The sequence below is a fragment of the Triturus cristatus genome, chromosome 1_1 (assembly GCF_964204655.1).
Source record: "Triturus cristatus chromosome 1_1, aTriCri1.1, whole genome shotgun sequence".
NCBI lineage: Eukaryota > Metazoa > Chordata > Amphibia > Caudata > Salamandridae > Triturus > Triturus cristatus.
The window spans coordinates 1,292,473,776-1,292,493,328 of NC_140579.1; the positions used below are offsets into that span (position 1 = coordinate 1,292,473,776).

Consider the following 19,553-nt stretch of genomic DNA (forward strand, 5'->3'; position numbering starts at 1 on the left):
CCATGTGAAAGGGCCTGCGTCAGTCTTACGCCTGCCATGAGGCAGGCGTAAGATATTGACGCATTTGCGCCCTAGAAGTGGCGCAGTGAAATCTCGTAGATTTCACTGCGTCACTTCTACGAGGCTTACTTACGTGGGAACGCCCCCCCTGAATACATTATACCTGGCGTAGGTATAATGTGGCGCAGGGGTTTACAAAGTGACGCATCTACCTAGATGCGTCACTTTGTAAATATGGTGCAACAAGGCTCACTTTTTATGCCACTGGTGCGTCTCAAAAAGTGACGCAATGGTGGCGCAAAAGTGACACAAGGGCTCATAAATAAGCCCCTAAATGCTACTAGTGGGCCTGCAACACTGATTGTGCTACCCTCTTCAGTAGCCCTTTAAACATGTATCAGGCCTGCCATTGCAGAGGCTGTGTGTACAGTTTTAAACTGCCATGTCAACATGGCAAGTTAACCCTTTTGCCAGGCCAAAACCTTCCTTTTTAATACATATAAGTCATCCCTAAAATACGCCTTGGACAGCCCAAGAGCAGGGTACAGTGTATTTAATTAGTAGGACATGTACGTTTAAGTTTTGCATGTCCTAGTAGTGAGAAACTCTTAACTTTGTTTTTTCACTAATGCAAGACCTATCTCTCCAATAGGTTAACATTGGGATTACCTTATTACAACTTATAAGTATAATTTCCAATTGGGAAGAGATGGGGGCCCCCAAGTTTGGTGTCTCTGGCATCACAATTTAAAATCCTCACTTATGGTAAAGTTAGATTTTAAATTTTAAAATGCCACTTTTAGAAAGTTGACATTTTCTTACTTTAGCCATTTGGTGCCTTTTGCTTTTCTCTAAATACATGTCTAAGGTGGGTGACAGCTGGGCTTTGTGCACTCCCTCCAGACAGCTACACACTAAGGGAGCTTAGATGTTACTGATGGGCCATCCACATCCTGATGGACCATCCTGGGCATTCCTGGGCAGGATGGGAATGAGGAGCTGACACACCTAAAGGGCTGTGTCCTGTCCCTACACAAAGGGCAACATACCCCTCTGTAATGTGTCTGGACCCAGGGCAGAAGGGCAGGCACTTTGTACAATTCAAATGTCTTTCTTTAAATTCTCCCCCACTTCAAAGGCACAACTGGGTATAAGTACTGGACTCCAGACACCACAAATTAAGTACACTTCTGGGCCAGTGGATACTTTGTCAAGAGGAAGGACTGCTGTGCTGCTGAAGGACTGTTACTCTTCTGGATTCCTGCTTTGCTGACCTGCGGCCTGCTGCCACTAGTATTGTGGTTTCTGCCTATACAGGGTTCATACCTCTGCCAACCAGAAACCCAATTTCTATCAATTGTGAAAGACACCTATAAAGAAAGTGGGCACATTTGTAGTTGTTTATTCCAATGATAAAGACAGATGTACATCAGCCAAAGTGACTTTCCCTAATCTTACACCATTAGCAGTTCAGGAGTCCAATTTGTAAGACTCCTGTATATGATTGGGCCTTCAAACAACAGGACCTTCAACACTGTCAAAGACTCTGGTAGTTATTATGGACACTTCCAAGAATGCGTCTTTTTTCATTAAGAAGGCTACTGAATCACTGCCAAAACACCGTAAAAAATTTCTATTTAACACCCGAAATATAAAATGTTAGTTCTCAAACTTTGTGAACGTTTTTCATGTTTCGTATGGGCACATTATGTGAATGTGTTTTACCATTAAAAGGTGGTTGTTCCTCTGCAAATTTGTTTTTCTTCTACTCTTGCACAAAGTAACAGCTAGCCCCATTCTGGAAATTCACATAGAGAATTTGAACTTCCAAACGCAGCAAATGTTTTAAGTTTGTTAAACAAGGTTGCTGTATGTATATTCAAGTATTTATAGAGTGTGAGTCTGGGTAGCTAGAAAGAGCTCCAAGAGTAGGTAGAGGAAATCTCCTAAGAGAAGGAAGAGGTCTGGGATGAGAGGACCATTATATTTTTGAACTCTAGAGACAAAATAACAAAGATTTCCCAGTCCTTAAATCTAGTTCTCCAATGTAATAAACCAAAAGTGTCAGAAAGAATCAGAACGAATCAGCATGGGAAGTTTGTTGCAAACACAGCTTCATCTTTCTTATGGAGACTAGTTTATAAGGTGGTGGCTAGAAAAGAAAATAAGAACTTAGATATTTGGCTTTTTAAGGAAGTGTGGACCTTTCTGGGTGAGCACAGTTTAAATCGGTTATTGCTACATTTGAAATGGGTTCATTAGATCAATGGGATAATTTCAGTCTCACAACTAAGATGACTTGAGTACCAGTATTATCCAATGACATCACATCTCGTTATCTAATGTGTATATATAAAGTGCACATTCACCCCTGAAGATATATTGATGCTGAATTACAAATGTTTATTGTTATCCAAGTAAATAGTACTTATGGTATCAGCCATGGAAGGATGAAAGGCTGAGTGAAAGCACCAGGATTCAAACGTGAGTGGGAAGTCAAACACATATCCCTCAAGTGGATAAATTAGTTTATTAAGCCACCAGACTAATACAATCTGTTTGGGAAGACGCTCTGTAGACTTGAATAGGATTATAATCACACACTATCACTGTGGGGACTTGAACATCCATGTCATCACAAACAACCTCTATGGGTACCTGGGCATCGTTATCATCACACACTACCTCTGTAAGGACTTGGGCATAAATATAACCAACCACACTCTCTTTGCAGGAAATTGAACATGACTATCAGCACACACTACCTCTTTGGGGACAGTGGTAATACTATAATCACACACCATCTCTGTGAGGACCTGGATTTACCTATAATCACACATTATCTCTGTGGGGACCTGGGCAACAATATAATTAATCATCTTTGCATAGAATTGAACATGAGAATCCTTATACACTTTCTTCTTGATGGACCTAGGCATGTCTATAATCACACATATTATCTCTGTGAGGACATGGGCATGCTTATAATCACACCTGAACATCAAATTAGTCGATCACACACTACCTTTGGCGGGTATTGAACATGAGTATCATCACACACTATCTCTGTTGGGACCTGGCCATTCCTATAATCACACACTATCTCTGTGGGGACCAGAACATCAGTATAATCAATCACACACTACCTTTCAGGTGTTTTGAACATGTGTATCATCACACACTATCTCTGTGGGGACCTGGGTATTCCTATAATCTCACACTTGCTCTGTGGGGACCTGGGCATGTCTATAATCACACACTATCTCTGTGGGGTACTGGGAATGTGTATAATCACACACAATCTCTGTGGGGACCTGGACATCAGTATAATCAATCACACACTACCTTTCAGGTGTTTTGAACATGTGTATCATCACACACTATCTCTGTGGGGACCTGGGTATTCCTATAATCTCACACTAGCTCTGTGGGGACCTGGGCATGTCTATAATCACACACTATCTCTGTGGGGTACTGGGAATGTGTATAATCACACACTATCTCTGTGGGGACCTGGACATCAGTATAATCAATCACACACTACCTTCGTGGGGTATTTAACATAATTATAATCACACACTATCTCTGTGGGGACCTGGGATTGTGTATAAACACACTATCCCTGTGGGGACCTGGGCATGTGTATAATCACACACTATCTCTGTGGGGACCTGGACATCAGTATAATCAATCACACACTACCTTTGTGGGGTATTGAACATAATTATCACACACTATCTCTGTGGGGACCTGGGTATTCCTATAATCACACACTAGCTCTGTGGGGACCTGGGATTGTGTATAAACACACACTATCTCTGTGGGGACCTGGGCAAGTGTATAATCACACACTATCTCTGTGGGGTCCTGGGAATGTGTATAATCACACACTACCTCAGTGGAGACCCGGACATCAGTATAATCAATCACACACTACCTTTGGGAGGTATTGAACATAATTATCATCCCACATTATCTCTGTTGGGACCTGGGCATTCCTATAATCACACACTATCTCTGTGGGGACCAAGGCATGTCTATAATCATACACTATATCTGTGGGGGCCTTTGCTGGAAATTGAACAGGAGTATCATCATACACTATCGCTTTATGGATCAGTGCTTCACTATAATCCCACAATATCTCTGCAGAACTTGAGCATGACTATAATCACACACTATTTGTGCAGGCACCTGGGCATCACTATAATCACCCACTATTTGTGCAGGAACCTGGGCATATTATCCCTGCAGGGACCTAAACATGACTAGCATAAAACACCATCTCTCTAGGAACTTGAACATTTCTATCATAACACTCTCTTTATGGGGACTTTACCATGACTATCACAACACTTTTTATGAGGACTTGATTATGATTGTAATCACAAAATATCTGTGTGGGTACTTGTTCTTAACTATAATCTTACTCTTTCTCGCAGGGGACTTGAATATGAATATTATCACACATTATCTCTATGGGGACTTGATAGTGACTATAATTAAATGTTATATCTGTGGGGACCTGGGCATTACAATAATGACACACTATTTATGCCTGAAGGTCAGCATGACAATCATCGTACCCAATGGGGGGCTTGAACATGACTATTTTGGCACTCTATGTGGGGGATTTGGTTATGATTATAATCACACACTAGCTCTGTGGGGACTTGAACATGCCTTTAATTACACACTATCTCTTCATGAACTGTAGCATGACTATCATTGTACACTATCTCTAGGGAGACTTGAACATGACGATAACCAAAGGCTTTATCTGTGGGCTCCTGGGCATGACTAAAATCAGACACTATCCTTTAGGGGAGTTGAACATGACTATAATTGCACACTATCTGTGTGGCAAGCTGGGCCTCTTTCTAATGACACACTATCTCATGTGAATTAGACATAACTATAATCACACACGATCTCTGCAGGGGTTTAGACATTAATATATTCACACACTATGTCTATGGAGGCTTGAGATTGACTATAATTTAACACTATATCTATTGGGACCTCTGCATCAATAAAATCATGCCTAAAAATAACTATCACCACACACTCTGTCAGCTCTAGAACATAATTACATAATTCTAATCATATGCCATCTCTTTGGTGGCTATTATTGGACAGCTAGATGAGGTGAATGATGCCTAGTAGTGAAGTTGATGAAAAAGAACTAGGCAATATTAACTTGGCTTTCCCATCAGACCACATTGCAGGATCTTTGGCCTCTTAAACTAATTTAACTATGTTGTTTCCTTATCCCATAAAGTTTGTGAGATCTCAGCAATGGGCTAGATATCTGTGAACCCCTTTCCATGGACTTGATATGCTATAGTTGCCTGCTGAGAAATAGATTATGCTGCTAGGACACAATGAGCTATTCATATATGACTAAATTATCATGTCATTTAGGTACATTGCTAAACAAAAATAACATTTAGCTATTTGTTTATGGATGTATTCAATCACAAATGATAAATATTGAGTAAGTCCCCGCAAGGATGGTAACACATGTTCAAGTCCCCACAAAGATGGTTCTGTTCGGTTATTGGTATATTTCTAAAACATCGGGAAAGGTTAGTCCTCACAAGGCAGGTATCCACACATAGTCCCCACAAGGATGGGGGGGGGGGAGAGGAGACGAGAGGAGAGAGAGAAAATGAATATATATATATATATAGCATGAATTACGATCCAGTGTGCCTCGCAAGAGGAACGGGCGTGGTTCTAATTTCTTTTGATAAGTTTGGGTTCCTGTCTAGAGGTTGGAAGTTCTCGGCTCGACAGTTTGGAGCATGCCGCCTCCCACTTCAAACACACACTGCCCGCTCTGCCCTCTGGGCTGCCTGTCCAAGCACAACAATTACAGCGAGAGCAGACACTCACCAGCAGCAACTGGTAATGGGAAGCAGGCCCCCCGCTCCAGAGGGCGTGCTCGGCTTTGAGTATTTGCGGCTGCCCGAGGCGCCCGCAGGGTGTCTTAAGGAAGGTAGGCCTCTAGTGCCAGAAAGGCACCAGCCCACCCCTCCTCTTCTAGGTGTGGGGACCCCTCGGGGAGGAGTCTCCCTACTCTGGCAGCCAGGGTGCTGCGGCACGCAGGGCGCGTCATTTCCAGGGCATGAGGAACGGGGGTATATAGGCTTCCCCCACCCACCGGCCTTCCTCTTTTGCGCCCTGGACACGCGTCTCCTGGTCACGTTGTCCCTGCGGTTGTGACGGTGTGTGGGTCGGCTCCAGGGCCGAATTGCATCGTGTCGAGTCGGCTTTGGTTCGGTGAGTCAGGGCAGTTCTTTTGGCTTGTGGTTGCAGTGTTGGGGTGGTGAGTTGAGTGCTCCTCGGGGTTCTCCCCTCGCCCAGCCCTTGCCTCGTGGTGTGCGGGGTCGGTTTCTGCAGTGTTTGCCTGGGCATGTTGGGCAGTTGAACTTCAGGCTAGCCAGAGAGTCACGGTGAGTCAGCCCAGGAGTCCAAGGCCCTTCCTTACCCTCCCCTCAAACGTCTGGGGTATTCCTGTCTCCGCAGACAGGGCACTCTGGCAACCATGCAGGCACAGGGGCCGCATGGGAGCGACGTTGTTATCGGGCCGGGGGCGCGTGAAGCGAGGGTGGCCAGGGATGTGGGCATTATCGCTGTGGCGGGCGTTTGAGGTCCCTGATTTGTACCACAATGGTGGGGTGTCACACCCCTGCTGTTTCGAGGATTGATTTTATTTGTCAGGGGTTAGTCTGTGAATGAATGTCTGGCTCAGCTGGATGTATACGGCGATGGGTCGGCCCGCACCTCGTATCCTTGTGTCCCCTGTCTCTGAGGTTGGGACTGTAGCCTAGCGGCATGTGCACTGACGCGTGGGAGCAGCATCTTGGCTATGGGCCTGGGGCAGGTTGTACCCGGGGAGAGCAAGCAGTTCGGGCTCCAGCATGTGAGCTTCCGACACCCCCTGCCCCCTCCCCGGCCCCTCTGGCTACCCACCTGGGAGGGGCGAGTCGGATCGCGGGTCGGCAGAAGGGGGGAGAAGTGATCAACCGTACTGGTTGTCTCGCGTCGTGGCATGTTCTCGCTGCCTGGTCGGGTCTGCATGGTGCGTAGGAGAGGTTGGTGCGGCTTGACTTTCAAATACTTTGCAAAGTAGCGAATATCGCGCTGGCCCATAGCAAGCCTACCTTTCAGAGGATCAGTTAGAGCCAGAAAGGGCTGGGAGCAAGTACACCTCGAGTGTTACCTTGGAATAATGATAAATGTGATCAAAGGCTTCTACAGTCAATATAGGATTGACTATTTGTTTATAAATGCGAGGTATAGCGCGCGGAATGGGGCAGATCTAATGAAGCTGTGCGTGGACACTCGCGTAGCGAAATGGATGCAAAATGTAGAGTCCAGTTACTACACATAAGAGCAACCCGCGAGAGCTGGTCAAACAGCGTTGACCCATTACACGAGCACAAAGGTTGGTAAAGCCATACCTTGGTTGGAATGGCCGTGCTATCCACAACAGTAGAACAGAAAAGTAAACAAAGCACTTTGTCAAGTTAAATTGTAAGTAAACGCAATTAAAGAAAATGATACAGGTGGCAGTACGCAACTAGTTTAACTGTACACTGTCAGCCTGGGAGTGTGACCCGAGAACACCATGTTCTGAGACCTGAGCTGAGTGCAGGGGACCTGTGGCCATACCACCACAGAGCTGCCTGATTTCGTAGACCAAGCAGGGTCAGGTCTGCTTAGGAATGGGATGGGAGACCGCCTCGTAATACCAAGTGCTGTGAGCTCACACAGCGTGCTCATGTGCTCTTAGCATTGTCAATAATTCTCCCCAAATCACCTGATTGCTGATAGCAAACGCCGATCGTTTGCTAAAACAAAATGATAAACTGTGTGGCCTAACGATTCCGCGCTAAACAAACTGTAGCAAAAAATTAATAAGTGGATTAGAAAACATCCTGCAGACCTGCAGTCTGGGCAGAAGCTGCCGGTTTATCGGCACGAATGGGGAGATAGAAAAGATATTATAGACAACAGTGCCCTCTAGTATTCACTGCCGTCAGCATACGTCATTGTGTAGCTAGGTCAGACAACGAACCTGCAGTAGTATTTTACTGTACAGTAATATAGATCTCGGCTGGGGCTGAAGTGTGCCAGGTTTAAAAAAAAAAATATATATATATATATATATATATATTATCTACTGGCGGTCGCCAGTAGATAGTTATAGTTAGGACCCTCTTACCATAGGAAATCCGCAACATTGTATTTTGAATAACTTTGGCGCCGGTCGACGAATCCTCACAAAATTTTCAAAATAGGTGGGGCGTTGAGCTCCGCTCCTACCCTGAAAGTCTCGGGGGGATTCGTCAAGCGGGGGATGAGATAAAAGGGGGGTCCCAAAACGCGTTTTTCCCATGCATTTTTCCATAGGACCTTTAGACAGAGCTACAGCCCGAACGGCTGAACAGAATTTAATGAAATTTGGCAGAGAGGTAGTCCTCAGGTCAAGGAAGTGCCTTTTGTAGGTTTGGTGTAAATCTGTTCAGTAGATTCTGAGAAAATAGCCTTTAAATCAATATATATATCTGAGCCAGCTTACGGTGCGCTTACGGTGCGCTTACCGTACGCGTACGGTGACGTGCGCGAGCGCGATTCTGATTGGCCGTTAGATCTTAGTAAACATTCGAATCGGTCGAAACCAGGAAGCGGCGGCCGCCATTTTCTCTCTCGCACTCTGACAGGGGGTTGAAAAACAAAGTGCAAAAACATGTAAAGGGGCTGTTTAGACAGCTCCCAAGCACCTAGCCATGTCGAGGGAGTCCCCAACGATCCCCCAAGTGGAAAAAGGCAATTTTAATTTTTTCGAAAATTACGCCGATTACGCTTACCGTACGCGTACGGTAATAAATAATTAAAAAAATAAATAAATATCCACATTCTCCCCACCCCGTGTGCAAATGGTGACCGAAGGGCACCATTTGTGCATGGCTTATTACAGCAAAACAAAACATATATTTTACCTGTCACAATGATGCTCATCATATGTCCTCCATCTGCGCACGGTGCGCGAAGCGCATCGTGCGTTCATGGCCCATCTAGCGTAACGTGGGCACGCGGTGCGCGAAGCGCACCGCGTGCTCACTGTGCGCGCCTTGTGCGCGAAGCGCACCGTGCGCGCACGGAACGAACTGCGTTAAGTGGGCGCGCACGCCACAAATGGCGTAAAGTAACTTAGCATTTAAAAAACCGTACAAATTCACTGAAAAAACCATAGGTTTCACACACGTTATAGTTAGGAATTAGCATTTAAAAAACCTTGCAAATTCACTGAAAAAACCATAGGTTTCACACATGTTATAGTTAGCTGGGCATTTTACTGATAAAAAACCAATGAAATTCCCCCGTTATAGTTACTGTAGGCAACTATAACTCACGCGACCGTAATCCTCTGCTGATGACATATGTGTCTTTATGAAAAAAAAATATTTGTAATATATGTATAGCTAAAATTTTATGGAAGAAGACATGGGCAAATAAGTGTCTAAATACAGTATTAGCATCAGCAGAGGATTACGGTCGCGTGAGTTATAGTTGCCTACAGTAACTATAACGGGGGAATTTCATTGGTTTTTTATCAGTAAAATGTCCAGCTAACTATAACATGTGTGAAACCTATGGTTTTTTCAGTGAATATATATATGTATGTATATATATATCCTTTCTCAAACGTCCTGCCACAGTGGGAGCACTATCACAGTCGGTGCCCGCGTCGAGACCAGGACAGCGTCTCGTAATTTAATTGTTCCTCAAGAAAATAAAAACGCGGCACTCCTCTTGGCAAAGATGTTATTTTATTTCAAGTCGTATTCCTTCCTACGCGTTTCGAACCGTAGTTCCTGATCACGGCAAATTGTTACATTGGTCCTACTTCAATTTCTACCTTATATGCTAGTGCATGTTAATGCTGTTGTAATGCATTCTGGGTGTGAGAGTTTATCTGCTTTGAATGTCAATAAACTTTATTTTATTCTACAAACACCTGTGTTAATTGATAATTAGAGAGGAATCTGAATGTGGTGGACATTGAATTGTTACATGCTCTACAGAATATGACAGAGGTCATTGGTGTAAGTGACTCAATACCAGACTGGGAAGCTTGGGGTGAGAATCTGGGAAGCAACCCTGGGAGTAACTTTAAACCAAAATCAGTGTTTATCCCCGATATACAATGTGAGGCCATTGATGTATTTGAGAAAGGGGTCCTGAGTGACCTACAAAAAATCAGATATAGCAAGATACCATGTAACAAGAAGAATCTCACAGTTAAAGAAATTACCTCCATTGATAATCTAACGGCAGATCAAAGTATTGTAATTCGTCAATCAGACAAAGGAGGGAATGTGGTTGTCCTGGATAAACAGAAATATTTGACAGAGGGATTAAGACAACTGAAGGACAATAAGTGTTATTGTGAGACTGATATGGCTGAGGTACTAAGATCTAAAATCAAATACAGAGAAACATTGGTTGAATGGAGAGACAGAGGGTTGTTGGAACAAGAAGAATTCAACTATTTATACTGTGCACATCCCAGAGTACCGATCCTCTATCTACTCCCCAAAATTCATAAGGATATTTCCAATCCACCAGGACGACCTATAGTTTCTTCTATAGTATCGTTATTAGAGAACACATCAAGGTTCATTGACTACTATTTAAGATCTTATGTAGTGGCCTTACCCTCATATCTCAGAGACACGACCCACTTTTTAACTATCATTGATGAGATACATTGGGAAAACAATTTCACTCTAGTCTCCCTGGATGTATGTAGTCTCTATACCAGTATCCAACATGATTTAGGCCTCCAAGCTATCCAACATTTCTTTAAAACTAGATCCATCTCACTTTTCCATCACTCTCAGATGTTAATGAAGATGATTGACATCTGTTTGAAAAATAACTTTTTCATCTTTAATGACATCACATACAAGCAGTCACAGGGCACAGCAATGGGAACCTGCTTCGCCCCCAGCTACGCAAACTTGTTCATGGGCTGGTGGGAGGAGCAAGTGGTCGCCACAATGACAGAATTCAACAATGTGGCCTTCGGCTGCGTTACATCGATGATATTTTTTTCATCTAGTGTGGAGATGAAGAGTCAGCTAGCATCTTCATTGACAAATTGAATAAAAACACACTGAACCTGCAGTTCACAGAGAACATCAGTAGGAACTCAATGGAGTTCCTTGATGTTCTTTTGGAAGTCAAAAATAATCAATTGACTTCCAAATTATTTCGTAAAGACACTGCAGGCAACAGCATACTCTACGCCAACAGCAGCCATCCACGAAATTTGGTACACAGTATCCCATATGGAGAGCTGTTACGCGCTAAGAGGAATTGCAGCACTGATGCTGCTTACAAATGTGAAGAAAGGATCATGTGCCAAAGGTTTAAAGAGAGGGGATATAGTGCAAAAACTGTGAAAAATGCAATCTCTAGAGTAGAGACACAATCTCGTAATGAACTAATATATCCCAAACAAAAAGAAGCAAAGAGTGAGAATATCAGATTAATTACTACCTTCTCTGAGCATGCAAGTGAGGTACGCAAAATATTCAAAAAACATTGGCATGTACTACTCACTGATGAACATCTCAAAAAGGATCTTGGAAGCAATCCACAGATCACCTTTAGGAAAGGGCGATCTTTAAAAGATGAATTGAGTCATAACTACATTACAGAGCAGGGTGTAAACAGTTGTTCAGACACTTCTGGTTTTAAATGTTGTCGCGAATGTAAAGCTTGCAGGAATAGTATGGATTGTAACAAACTACAAGTACCTAATTCCAAAAGGGAATTTGTGATTAGGAAGAAACTTACATGCAACACTACATATTGCGTTTATGTCTTGATCTGCCCTTGCAATAAGTGGTATATTGGTAGCACAAAACATACAGCTAAGAAACGAGTGCTAGAACATCTTCGTGCCATACATAACAACAACAAACTATACCCTATAGCCCGCCATTTTCATGAGAAGCACTTACAGGATGGGGCACAAGCCCGTATGGTGGTGATTGATTCTGTGAATTTGGGGGTGAGAGGGGGCAATAGAGAATTGTTATTAAGAAAGTTGGAATCCCGTTATATTGTGGATTTGGAAAGTTGTTACCGAAAGGGTTGAATTTGAGCGAAGAATTAGCAATTCATCTATATGAATAATGAATTCGAATAGGAGCAATGCATAGCAGTCTGTTTTAAGATTTTAATTTTGTTTTATTTTCAGATGGGGTTACCTTGTTTTGCAACATGGAAATCTGTAATGTAAAGAAGATTTACTGGACTACAATTTTTATGGAGTCAATTTATTGAGAGAAAAGAATATATAGACATGTGACAAACTTATCTTTATTGATGATTTTCATCACCCATTTGGGTTGAATTGCGGAACATTAAGGCCCAGATGCAACAATACATGGTTTCGAGTTTCGTATTTCCGAATTCACATGTCTACTCTAAGTTTTTTTATGTCGTGATTATGCCCACTGGGGCAGAACGAGGTAGTTTGATTATGATATCTTTATTAATCATACTGACATAACAAAGTCATCGATAACCAATGAGGTTGTTTGCACTTTTTGACTTCGTAATATTACGTAATTAGACGTAGTGGATAGCATATGATTAACAAGCCATGAGAGGTGAATGTTCTAATAGAATATGAACTAATTTTAACGAAGTCACATGAGAGCCATATTTAGGGCTAACATTCGTATGAACTATCATAGACTCGTTTGCCTTGGCACAATCGTAATGTTGAACCACATTAGATGAATACATTATTGTAACATTGTTATGGACAGCTACGACAATTTTTCGTTGGTTCAGTTGTGAAAATTTGCAGAACATTTAATGAAAGTATAACATTACAAGATGGCCGCGATAGTTGCAATAACATTTTACGTATTTATGTGATGAGTCCGTCTTTGAATATGCTGTATAGAATATTTAAACATGGTGGATCTCTAAGAGTACGAGCGTGAGCAAGCCGTAAAGGTGAAACGCGTTGTTTTGTTACTTGCTAAATAAATTAATTTGGCTGCATTCATCCTGGGTGTCCGAGTGTTTCTCGAGGATTGTGGGAAGCTGTGGAGTGCATAAATAGGAGTTCCGGTATCCTGGCTCGGACCGCCTGTGACAGACCTATTCTCTTTACCGGAGTTCGTGGATTGCATATATATATATATATGTGTGTGTGTGTATATGTATTATCTACTGGCGGTCGCCAGTAGATAGTTATAGTTAGGACCGAGTTCCCATAGGAAATCTGAAAATTCTATTTTGAATAACTTTGGCGCCGGTTGACGAATCCTCGCGAAATTTTCAAAACTAATGGGGCGCTCCGCTCAGCTCCTACCCTGAAAGTTTCGGGTGATTCGTCAAGCGGGGGCTGAGAAAAAAGGGGGGACCCAAAACACGTTTTCCCCATGCATTTTCCCATAGGACCTTTAGTCGAAGGTACAGCCCGAACGGCTGAACAGAATTACTTGAAATTTGGCAAAGAGGTAGTCCTCAGGTCAGGCATGTGCCTTTTGCATATATGGTGTCAATCTGTTCAGTAGTTCCTGAGAAAATTGCAGTTAAAAGTACATAAATATCTATATGCGCGCACCGTGCGCGCACCGTGCCGTGCGCGAGCGTAATTCTGATTGGTGGTTAGATGTCAGTCAACATTCGAATCTGTCGAAATCAGGAAGTGTCGGATGCCATTTTGTGTGTGGCAGTGAAAAAGAAAGGTGGAGAACGTGAAAAGGGGGCACGGTAGAGAGTTCCTGACCCCCTAGCCTTTGTCAGGGGGTCCCTGAAGGACCCCGAAGGGTGAAAAAAACATTTTATTGTTTTTCAAAAAATCGCGGGGTGTGCGCCCGTTGCGCGCACCCCCCCGCCATCATTTTGAGTTTTAGAGGCAGAGGAGAGCTAAAAACACAAGTGGAGAACGTGAAAAGGGGGCAGGGAAGAGAGTTCCTGACCCCCTAGGCCTTCTCAGGGGGACCATGAAAGACCCCTTAGGTGCGCGCGCACGGCGGCAATAAATTCATAAAAAAAATAGAATTAAAAATCAAGTTTAAGTGTTTAGATGTTGATTGGCTCTAAAAAGAGCCGTTGTGTTCATTGAGTGTTTTTTTGTACCTACAAGTAAGTACCGATGCAGAGTCTAAAGTTCAAGAGGAAGACTCTGTTCCCTTCATCTGTGAAATGCCTTGTATGTTGTAACGCAAGTTGTTGTGGTATATAGAACCCATACCATAGTCTCTGAGGAAAGCAGAAACAGACTTATTGACATGCTTTTTTGCTTTCTCAATCTGCGGACAATATTGGTTGGACCAGTTCCACTTTTGCCTTTGGCATATATTAGAATATACAAAGGTAGTTTGTGGAAAAAGTGACATCAATTGCACAAAGGTGTCCTTAACAAGCATTTCCAGACCTACCCCAGTTAAAGTGCCTAGGTCATTTCCACCACAGTGCACAATTATAAGGTCAGGCTGTGGGAGATGTAGAAAGGATTTCACCAAAGGCATTAATTGGTGCCACTTTAACCCTCTCTGACCAATCCATTTAATGTCTACATTTGGCAAAGCAAGGTCTTTCACAATACCTCTTTTTTCTGCATAATTTTCACTCCAGTAGACATAGCTATGACCTACAATCCACACTGTGAACATCTTTCAAGGAGATCTGGATGCACTCAGAAGGTGTCTTTCAGTAGAATGGCAATATGAAAAGAAAGATAGTTGTAAAATGGAGGCTTACATACTTTTTTTTAATAAAGAGAACTCATTGGCTGTTTCAGACCATTCAACACTAAAAACTAGGCTGTATGTTTAAATTTTTAAAAGCATGTTTTGTATTGGTTCAGAAAAATGTGTTCCCAGTGCTGATTACTTTGGATATGCTGTTAGGTTTGAAAAGTCAAGCACTCTTGCTCTTTGGATTAGAAACATTGTGTGCTCAACTTCTGACCTCTCTGCTCACACCAGTGTTCCATGATCTGTTGCTATGGTAGCAGGCAGAAGTCATGTTGGGGGTAGGAATCATTTGGAAAGGGTTGAAATTTGCAACCAATAGAAATGTGTGTTTCCATTTAAAAAAATGTAGGAAGCAATGTGATTTGAAGTTAACATGTATATGTGTGAAAAAGAGAGGGAAATTTTGCCATTTAGTGGTTCTGGTGAGAGATTCTGGCTCTGATAATCTGCTGTGTGAGTGGCACATTTCTTTCTCAACTAACTACTTTTAAAGGTGAGGTATGAATTTGAGAGGGGATGTATGTGGTGTATTTTGATATAAATAAGAGAAATGTGTTTCTTCTTTTAAAGTTGTGTTTTACATTTTATGTTTTGGAAGATATTTAACTGCCTTTAACTTGTAAGATATTGTGGAGTATGTCTTCACCATAAGTTAAGGTGTACTGGTATCACCCAGGAATACTGTTTTGTGCCTAGAATCACACCATGAGTCTGTGTGCACACAGGAATTGTTGTCAGAGATTTAATTTGTGTTGCTCTGGTTATGTAAGACTTGCAATCATAAGAAAGGGGCAGCTTGTTTTCTTGAACTGTGATGGTTAGCATTCAGCAAAAATCACTATCTCACAGATGCGAGGCAAATGCTAACACATTTGAAAACAACAGGGTAGATTTTCCTTACACTCCTGCAATGGGTGAGGTAGTTCCTACATGTTCAAAACTCCAATTAACCCTTACCACAGGTGATCTTACATACATCTATGTAGTCTTCATGCAGTTGTGCAAGCGTCCATGCAGATCTCTCTTGCACCTGACAATACACAGTATCCAGAAACACACTCTTAGCACACAGCCAGCTGCTTCTCCTGCACTCCCATGGTTACTATTCAGCACTGTGTGTTATTTCAGATAGCAGTGTATAACGCTAAGACATTCAACATCACCAAGGCTCATTTCCTTTGCTCTAGTCTAATCACTCACCCAGGTTCCACATGCTCATGGTCTCAAGTAGCTGTTAGGACATGGCGGTACAAAAGGGGGTGGTGATGGACGTCCATCACCACCCCCTTTTGTACCGCTTTGTTCGCCATAAGTTGGCAGGGTATGCTCAGACGTGATTCCCTTGCTCACTTTGTCACTGGATTCAAGCAAGCCTGGCTGAAGACGGCTGAAATGCCAGAAACCGGTCCTAGGAAGCTTGTTTCCGGTCCAGGGAAGGCATGGCTTGGCAGTTCGGGCTGGACTGTTCCCATGAGGCACAGGGTCAAACTGATTTACATATGGCCATGTCTGAACTGGGGTGGCAGAGTGGGCTAAAGAACGGTGATGGATCAAACCCGGATCTGTTGACTGGGTGTGAGTGTTTGATTAGTTCTGATGCTCCGTCCATCACCACCCCCTTTTGTACCGCTTTGTTCGTCATAAGTTGGCAGGGTATGCTCAGACGTGAGTCCCTTGCTCACTTTGCCACTGGATTCAAGCAAGCCTGGCTGAAGACGGCTGAAATGCCAGAAACCGGTCCTAGGAAGCTTGTTTCTGGTCCAGGGAAGGCATGGCTTGGCAGTTCGGGCTGGACTGTTCCCATGAGGCACAGGGTCAGACTGATTTGCATATGGCCATGTCTGAACTGGGGTGGCAGAGTGGGCTAAAGAACGGTGATGGATCAAACCCGGATCTGTTGACTGGGTGTGAGTGTTTGATTGGTTCTGATGCTCCGTCCATCACACCCCCTTTTGTACCGCCTTGTTAGGACATGTGCTCTTTTCTGCCTCTCTTAACTATAAGGAAAATGTGTCAGGCTGTTACAGTAATTATCACTTGCTCTACCATAGTAGTAAATGTGCTTTGAAATTGCCAATCAAATATCGTTTTCTGCCTAGAATCACACCATGAGTCTGTGTGCACACAGGAATTGTTGTCAGAGATTTAATTCGTGTTGCTCTGGCTCTGTAAGACTTGCACTCGTAGGAAAGGGGCAGCTTGTTTTCTTGAACTGTGATGGGTAGCATTCAGCAGAAATCACTATCTCACAGATGCGAGGCAAATGCTAACACATTTGAAAATAACAGGGTAGATTTTCCTTCCACTCCTACAATGGGTGAGGTAGTTCCTACATGTTCAAAACTGCAATTAACCCTTACCACAGGTGATCTTACTTACATCTATGCAGTCTTCATGCAGTTGTGCAAGCGTCCATGCCGATCTTTCTTGCTCCTGACAATACACAGTCTCCAGAAACACACTCTTAGCACACAGCCAGCTGCTTCTCCTGCACTCCCATGCTTACTATTCAGCACTGTGTGGTATTTCAGATGGCAGTGTGTAACGCTAACACATTCAACATCACCAAGGCTCATTTCCTTTGCTGTAGTCTAATCACTCACCCAGGTTCCACATGCTCATGGTCTCAAGTAGCTGTTAGGACATGTGCTCTTTTCTGCCTCTCTAAACTATAAGGAAAATGTGTCAGGCTGTTACAGTAATTATCACTTGCTCTACCACAGTAGTAAATGTGCTTTGAAATTGCCAATCAAATATCGTTTTCTGCCTAGAATCACACCATGAGTCTGTGTGCACACAGGAATTGTTGTCAGAGATTTAATTCGTGTTGCTCTGGTTCTGTAAGACTTGCACTCGTAGGAAAGGGGCAGCTTGTTTTCTTGAACTGTGATGGTTATCATACAGCACACATCACCATCTCACAGATGAGAGGCAAATGCTAACACATTTGAAAACAACAGGGTAGATTTTCCTTGCAGTACTGTAATGAGTGAGGTAGTTCCTACATGTTCACAAGCCCAATTAACCCTTACCACATGTGCTCTTACATACATATCTGCAGTCTTCATGCAGTTGTGCAAGCATCCATGCAGATCTCTCTTGCACCTGACAATACACAGTCTCCAGAAACACACTCTTAGCACACAGCCAGCTGCTTCTCCTGCACTCCCATGCTTACTATTCAGCACTGTGTGGTATTTCAGATAGCAGTGTGTAACGCTAACACATTCAACATCACCAAGGCTCATTTCCTTTGCTGTAGTCTAATCACTCACCCAGGTTCCACATGCTCATGGTCTCAAGTAGCTGTTAGGACATGTGCTTATTTCTGCCTCTCTAAACTATAAGGAAAATGTGTCAGGCTGTTACAGTAATTATCACTTGGTCTACCACAGTAGTAAATGTGCTTTGAAATTGCCAATCAAATATCGTTTTCTGCCTAGAATCACACCATGAGTCTGTGTGCACACAGGAATTGTTGTCAGAGATTTAATTCGTGTTGCTCTGGTTCTGTAAGACTTGCACTCGTAGGAAAGGGGCAGCTTGTTTTCTTGAACTGTGATGGTTAGCATTCAGCAGAAATCACTATCTCACAGATGCGAGGCAAATGCTAACACATTTCAAAACAACAGGGTAGATTTTCCTTCCACTCCTGCAATGGGTGAGGTAGTTCCTACATGTTCAAAACTCCAAATAACCCTTAGCACAGGTGATCTTACATACATCTATGCAGTCTTCATGCAGTTGTGCAAGCGTCCATGCAGATCTCTCTTGCACCTGACAATACACAGTCTCCAGAAACACACTCTTAGCACACAGCCAGCTGCTTCTCATGCATTCCCATGCTTACTATTCAGCACTGTGTGGTATTTCAGATAGCAGTGTGTAACGCTAACACATTCAACATCACCAAGGCTCATTTCCTTTGCTCTAGTCTAATCACTCACCCAGGTTCCACATGCTCATGGTCTCAAGTAGCTGTTAGGACATGTGCTCTTTTCTGCCTCTCTAAACTATAAGGAAAATGTGTCAGGCTGTTACAGTAATTATCACTTGCTCTACCACAGTAGTAAATGTGCTTTGAAATTGCCAATCAAATATCGTTTTCTGCCTAGAATCACACCATGAGTCTGTGTGCACACAGGAATTGTTGTCAGAGATTTAATTCATGTTGTTCTGGTTCTGTAAGACTTGCACTCGTAGGAAAGGGGCAGCTCATATGATAGGATTTGAAAAGCTAAAAAAAAAATATAGTAATATATTTAAATTACATAAAGGTATTTTTTTTTGTTTCCTTTAGGTATTGCTGAACAACACTGAAATAAATTAAACATGCTTATAAAATCAAGAAAGAGAAAAGAACAGCAAAAACATCTATATTTGAAGACAACTGGACAACAAAAATTAGTTGAAGATCCTCATGTTGGAAAAAAGAAAAAGTCTTCTGGTAAGCAGACTAAGGATTTTTTTTAAAATATCCTCAAACATAGAAAAAATGTAGAAAGTATATCCTCTGCAAATAGTGTTTCAAGAAGAAAACAACAAGACAATAGAAAGGAAATACTAAATGCTAATGTAGAAGCAGAAGTAAGAAAGAATGACTTAAAAAGAAAAACAGAATTTCAAAACATTCGTAAAAAAATGTTTCAGAGAAGAGTGGTGTTCAATTTGCTAAAGGATGTGAAAAAAAATAGGAAGAAAGCAATATTTTATAAGAAAAAGAAACATATTGAATCAATTGTTGCA

General features: G+C 42.6%; 1 protein-coding gene across 5 annotated transcripts in view; it reads left to right on the forward strand.

Annotated features, from left to right (window-relative positions):
• The window catches only part of LOC146871983 (bystin-like), a 552,899-nt gene that overhangs the window by 461,034 nt on the left and 72,312 nt on the right, over positions 1-19,553 (forward strand). The window contains exon 4 of one of the 5 annotated variants that reach the window (XR_014981298.1): positions 12,284-13,099. The exons of the other annotated variants lie outside the window; for them this stretch is intronic. The gene's annotated coding sequence lies outside the window, so the exon portion shown is untranslated. Of the gene's footprint in view, positions 1-12,283; positions 13,100-19,553 lie in introns of those variants that run through there. 5 annotated transcript variants of the gene reach the window in all.